Below are 7,413 nucleotides of genomic sequence, written 5' to 3' on the forward strand. Positions count from 1 at the left end.
CGAAGAGTACAATAAAACTCAGACAGGTAAGGACAATTCATATCATACTCAGACTGTTCTTGCATGACGCCAACCTTTAGAAGAAGAAGAAAAATAAACACTTGTTCATGAGATCGCAGAAACTTTGGACGCTTTACAATACCTCTTTAGCGATGCTCAATGACGGAAGGAAAGCCACATTTGATAACAAAGGCGAGTAGCGTGCCCACTTATTGTTTTTGATGGGGCTTGTCTTCAAGGGCTGGGGTCCAATCTAGGGTCAGGCGCGTATCGTTCTCGGCTAATGGTATGAAGCGCGAAGAGGGAAAAAAGCAGTGACTGCCACACGCAAGTACTACTACTTATAGACGCTGGTTTCAGTTTTCATACCGCTGTAGTACCTATGGGTCTCGTGTTCGCATCAGGTTACTTTCCTCAAATATAAATTTCGCATTATAAGACGAATAAGTTCACGTCCTAAAAGACCTTCATAGACACACGAGAACAGAACTCCACCGTCTCTAAGATCTTCCTTCAATCAGAGCCTCATTGAAGAAACAAACCATAATCGCGATAGAACTCGCATATATATATATATATATATATATATATATATATATATATATATATATATATATGGACAGGATCAGGACGGCAGCTGCTCCAGTTATACACACCCATGTTTCATAAATTCCCGAGTATACCTCAGGAAATTGCACCCTGTGAAGATGAAAGGATCCTGGTAAATAATCCTATGCCGTCAAAAGCAAGTAGGGAGGCCCACGTGCCTAAACGGGCAGCTTCAGCCAATTGGTGTGACAGTACTCTCGGCGCTGTCTTTACCGACGCTGCCTAGGTTCCTTCCACCCACCGCATGGCCATTGACATGCGCATTCTAGACCAGAGTGGGGCCCATGGCCGTCTATTGCAATGCGAGGACCAGAAACACCTTACGACACGTGGGTTTGACATACGCGCGATCGACGGGACAGTGGAATATATCATACAGCAAGCTATGCAAGGCTCATTGACGCCTAACACGCGAGTCATGATACACATAGACTCACTTGAAGCGCTCCGAAAGTTGGATCAGACTCCTTAATTTCTCGTTCATAAGGCGAGAGCTGGAGCAGCCCTTACAGAAGATGCACTCGCCAGTTGGCGAGTACGTGCAACTCGGCGCGGTGCACAACGCCACTCAAGTAGACGAATCGATATTTGGGCAAGTTGGTTGGTAATGTTGAACATCTTGATGGGATTGCGCAAACGACTGACAGAAGGAAGGAAAAATACAGGGTAGCGCTGTTTGATTGCTCGTACACATACAGACTCATACAATCACACATATAACTATACCAATGCAGGACGGCGCTGTATAAATACACAGCGCTGCCCTGTATTTTTATTTCCTTGCGTCTCCGTTGTTTGCGCTGCCCCATCAAGATGTTCACGGCATTTACCACAATGACGTGCTCGGGAAGCACAGCCTCTAAATTATCGTCCGTGTACAGTGCGAAGGTTAAAGGTGGACGATACAATTGACGAGCACAAGCGCTGGCTACCAACTGAATATTTATTATCAATGCGCCTTATTTATTCGAGGGAGTTAAAGGGCTATCTGAAAAACATGCGGAAACATGCAAACTTACAGACGCCTCAATAGTCTTGCGCAACGGTACGTGCCCTTCGCATCGGCGGTGAAAGTCCGAAAAACGGCCGGAAGAACTAAAGAAATGTACTTGTTTTAAAAGAAGTACAGACAGTGAGTGGAGAGCTTCATGCTGCCCAGACGCGCAGCTTGAGCTAGAGCAAACGAATGAAAGTGCAAATATTTCAGCTGGAGCGTAGCAGACGGCAAAGAAGAGCCCTCAGCTGAAGTCAGTATAATATATAGACCATCGGTCACACTGTTGCCATCAGTTGCGCACGAGGCCAACAGCGGTTGGTGGTGTAACCTACGCCATGACAGTTTCACAGCTTTGACGCTTTGGTGCCTCGCTATATGAAGTGCTTAGGCTTGATATCAGAAGAGTGTGCATGCTAATAGCTGCGAAGAGACGGGCATATACATATTTTGAAGTGCGCTACTGGCCCCTTAATTTTTTGTGATGTAATTTTCTTGTTTGCCATGCAGCGGCGGAGCAGCCGGCGCCACCTAAAGGCGGAGCCCTTATTTTTAGGATTATATCATTTCATTAAATTTTAAAACTGATATTTCCGTCCATGTACGAGTACGCTTGCCGCTTCAAGTGCTGGCCACAAATGATTCTGTGACATCACGGAAGTATCCGCTGACTACGCAATCACCATAACTGATCTAATCGTATCTGCAGTTTATGCCACCATCTGCCGTAAGTCAGTGGCTCTGTCCAGGGACAGCAACTACGTGAGAGACAATGCATAGAACAACACCTCGACGAAAAGACCCGCCTGAAGACAATACACAGTTACTAAATAACAAGTTCCACACTGCGTTTCTGCATTTTATGTGGGAAGCAGTCCTAAATACGTGTGTTTGAAGACAATAATAGGCTGCAAGGGAGCCCATGTCTAAAGAAAAGAAAAAGAAGGAAAAAATATACGCCTTTCTCACAATTCTGCCTAATGTTTGGTACCGTGCACCTCTTCTTTAAATGACGGTCTTTAAGCCCCTTTCCATCGAAAAACATTTAAACCACACGTGCACACTATGTGAACCATTTTGTCGAAACTTCTTTCTCTCAAATAAAAAAAAAATACAGCAGGGCTTTTCACTGTACGTTTATCAGAACATTGCTGCGAACTATTTCTGTTCAGAACCTTAGAAGAATTTTCCGTTGCCAACGCAGGACTTCTCACCATACCGGGTGCCTTTGAAGCACTGCTGTTCACCAATAGCGGCGAGGATTCTAGTGGACTTGTGGACTACCCCGACATAGAGCTGGAACTTGCGGACATTTTTCCAGACCCACGAATCGCAACGTCGCGGTACGTTTCGAATGAGGTAAGTCGTGCTGGAATGCAGCAGCTCTTACGCGCAACAGTGTTCCAGCGCAAAAAATGTAAAACTATTACACATACTAAAAAACAATGCAAATTATTAATTATTTGATTGAATATTGAGGTTCGGTGCCCGAAACCAGTAAGGGGCTATGAGAGACGCCGCACTGAGAGGCACGACTGCGGCGTCAGAAAATATGCAGATCCAACGCACATGATCGAATCTTTGCGTAGTGAAGCCCAAGTTGAGGTTAATGAAATGCTTTACACCTAATGATGATGCGTGCAATTTGGTGATGGCAGACGTATGCACGCAAAAGTACGCCACCGGTATCAAGCAATATTTAAGGATTCTCCACCTCTTGTGCCAGAGTGAGACGTAGCCATTCTGAAGGACTGGCCAAGAACAGACATACCCTTAGTGGCACACACCGAAAAGCTAAATCAAGAAAAACAGAGTCAATAAACAAATTTCTGAAATATAATTAGCCATCCTATAAGCCAGCCCGTGTGTGTGCTTTAAAGATATAAGTGAGTTTTAGGTAAGAATCGTATGTAGTGGGGCATGCCCATTCTGGGGGAGTGGCCAAGTAACCAAGTGGCATGTACTTAGTGGCTAAATCAAAGAAAATAAGGTAAATCAAAGAATTTGATTAACGTAATTTGCCATTCTATTCACAGAAGGGTATGCTTTAGAGATGCCTGTGAGCCAACATTTTGTGTGCAAGTTTTGCGAAATGCGAAGCTTGTGGGTTGGGTTCCCACCTGCGGCAACTTGGTTTTTCATCCACTTTAATTTCCATTAATTTGTCATTGATTTATTTCATTCATTAAGCACAAGTAATTTCTTCTGTATTGTCCTTGGTGTTAATGTTTGTTGGCTTCTTATGATATGACAAATAAAAATCGGGTCCCTTGTTTAACCCCCTTTCTTCAGGTTTTACGGAGGAAGATTTCTTTTGTTACGTAGAACAGAGCTGAATATATATGGTTAGCATACATGCCTTATATACTGGCCACTTCGTGGGTACTTTCATATTTTCCCGCCATAATATTCTTTTTTCCCGCAAAGATAGATCAACTGGAGGAGGAGTTATTAAGAAAGGGGCTTTGGTGTTGCTTTGATCCACAATTTACCTGAATTGGAGAGCCTATGCACAAAAGTGTCTTGTTCGAGCCACACTTCTATTCGGTATGCGATACACAGACTACTAGATGCACCACCCAGTTATTTAGGTAAATAGGAAGCACACATGCATCAGTAGACGAAGAGTAAAATGCTTTTAGTTGGCGATGTTAATATACCAGGTGACGGCTGGGAACGACTACAATGCGGAGTGTATCCAAGCGATAGAATCTTATTAGTAAACTACATGACAAAACCTTTAGTATCTACGTGTTGTAAACTAACTGACCCCATTGTTTCAATATGCACTAATAAATTCCTTGAACAGAACTCAATTTCAACAAACTTGCAGCAAGGTTTCCGAAAGAGATATTCTACGGTTAGCTTGTTTCAGTTATAAATTCATTTGCTTGGGCTATCGATAGTAGTGTTCGGAGCAATTTAATTTCTTTATATATTAGCAATGCGTTTGATAAGGTTGCTTACGATAAATTAATACTACAGCTTAGAAAATTTGGCATTCCTTAACTTCTATCTCTTGGATTGCATTGTAATTGAATAATCGCGAACAATTTGTAGATGTGAGAGGACTGCACTCGGACTGTCTTCTGGTCACATATGCAGTGTCACAGGGCAGCATTTCAGGCCCTTTGTTTTGTTTTTATTATATGAAAATAATATTGTGAGTGTAGTTAACACACGTGTTCAAATAAGTTTATTTGCAGACGGTAGTGTTTTGTCCTATCAGGTAACTTGTCCTGGCGATCAGGATGACTTTAACACCAGTGTAACTAACATTCTCACTAGCGCAAACAATCACGAAGGAACGATAATAAAAAAAAAGTGTGTTCCTCCCTGTTATCAAAAAAAGAAAAGAAAAGAGGGCACCACTTTCACATACTTATAATGTAACCTGTTCCCCGCTCACTGACTAATGACAAGTACTTAGGCGTTACCCTACTAGAAGTCTATCCTGGAATCTTCTTATCAGCAACATATGCAGTTTCACCTTTTGAAAGCTGTGTACCTTTTTTAAATACAACCTAAAAGTTCCCCGACGATTGCAATACTCCCTAAAGCAAAAATTGAGCATAGCTTATACGTGTTTTCATTTCGCGATATATTCGCTGGCGCGGGCAATCTGTCTCTTGCGGCACGTTCTCAACGGAGCGAAGTGTGGCGCGACCACCTCGCTAATCTGGAGATCGCGAGGGCCAGCGCGTGGGTTAAGCGTGGGCGCGATTCGAAGCAGCCGTCGCAGACAGACCTCCCAGACGATCGGCGCTACTATAGCCGCGTTTACATGAATGCGACAGTGTCGCATCGCATCGCATTCATGTAAACAGCGGTAATGCGCTAGGATGGCGCATCGCCTTAATGCGCCAGGCGAGGGTAGATTTACGGGTGCGAGTTGACTCTCGCGGAGCATGTAAACGCAGGATCGTCGCATTAGGAATTATGGGAAGGAATTAGCTGCGGGACTGCCGCGCTGGTGAAGCTGCGAGACAGCAACGCCCGAAGCAGAAGCAAAATGGCGTCCCCCATGGCAACTTCGCTCACCGCAGCGTGCTCTACGCGAACCTATTTCTCCGCAGAGGAAACCACTGCTTTCCTTGCCATCATATCTGAAATAAATATTGGTGAGCTGTTAGATCGTTGACGGCAGAGCATGTCGCGAACGCTCTTGCGCGCAAAAGTGCTTTTATGTAGGCCGACCGTATCCGACGACGTCGCTGCTGATGCTGCATCCATCAGCGTACAAGATGACGTGAAAGTTAGTTCATACCCACAAAAGTAGCACAAGGTGGAGACAGAACGCTGCATTCCCAAGCATTTCGCACAAGCGTTAGGCCCTTGGTAGTCGGTACAGTCGACACTCAGCCACCAACGTGCACTCCGCCCACTACCGGAAACCAGTAACACCGGAAGTCGGCTGCATTTCCCTTATACGACACCATGTGGCGCTACGTTCGCGAGAGAGTTAATGCGCTACATGTAAACGGCGTCGTATTGCCTTTCCCAAATGCGCTTGGAAATGCGATGCACCACTGTAGCATTCATGTAAACGGGTCTTATGGCGCTATTTCGTAGCCATTGTCGCCGCCCTATGCTTTTCTTTTCAGCCTTTCGCCATAGCCTCCTCCTCCGCTTTCCGCCTCATGGTTCAGCGGTACCCTTCCCCTCCGCTTTACTCCTCGCGTCTTTCATCCCCCGCTGCGCTCCGCGTTCGCTCTTTCATCATTCGCTGTGCTCGTTCGCTCAGTTACAAATGACGCCGACGCTCGCCGCAGGAACCGGCGTATAAGAGTTGCGCTCTCAAAGCGCTTTCTAGTGTCAGACTAGTCGCCTATTCCACAATTGTCCAGCCAAAATTAGAGTATGCCTGCGTGGACTAGCACCTTTGCACTTATGGCGATACGCTATCGCCATAACTGTACGCACAGTTCTTCTGTAGCCTTCGTCGCATCAACGCTTCGTCTGGCAAGGCACGCCTTCCACGTCTACACATTATCAACAACCTCAATAACATCAAACAGGATAACTAGGCAGCGTGCCCCGGAAAAGCCACCGCTCGTCATAGGGACCAATCGACCATACATGCCGAGTGGTTCACGGCTCGCCGCACCATAGCTACTTCTGCTGCTTCAAGGCTCTGCTGTAATGCATTTTACGGTGGTAATTTGTTGAACGAATAAACCAGCATACGTTGGTACTTTATGTTGAGATTTCTCATTTCCTGGTCCCACACACTCATCCTAATATTTATAGTCTTGAAAGAATTCAAAGACAAGCTGTTCGGTTTGCGTATAACTAGTTCTCTAATATGACTCACCATCAGAACTAATGAACTTTACTAAATTCCCCCACTTGAAGCAAGGAGGAAGAACATGCTACACAAACTTCTTAACAGACTAATTAACAAGAGGCTAGCCTTCGACTCTTCACCATAGGTGATGCACCTTTTAACCAGGCATACCCGACACCACCGCCAGCATATGCTAACTTTGTATTTTATCAAAACGCATTATGCAGTTATAGATGTTGCGAAGTCTCAGATCAATAACGTAGAATATGGTGTGCCCAAAGGGTCTATCCTTGGAGTACTGTTAGTGTAACAATATAGTAGTTCCGTCGTGAAAAACTCACTAACTAGCGTTAGAGTAAGCTTCAAACATTTACCTTCTAGGGCAGGGACGGGTATGATTATCGGTTTCATGTCTGCATAACCTATGCTTGCTAAATTTTAGGAATGTGATAGCTTCAGTGGAGAGAAGCAGACGATTTATCAATAACCTGTTCGTGTTCTTTTGTCAGACGTATGAAAAATA

This window comes from Dermacentor andersoni, chromosome 8, assembly GCF_023375885.2.
Source record: "Dermacentor andersoni chromosome 8, qqDerAnde1_hic_scaffold, whole genome shotgun sequence".
Taxonomy (NCBI): domain Eukaryota; kingdom Metazoa; phylum Arthropoda; class Arachnida; order Ixodida; family Ixodidae; genus Dermacentor; species Dermacentor andersoni.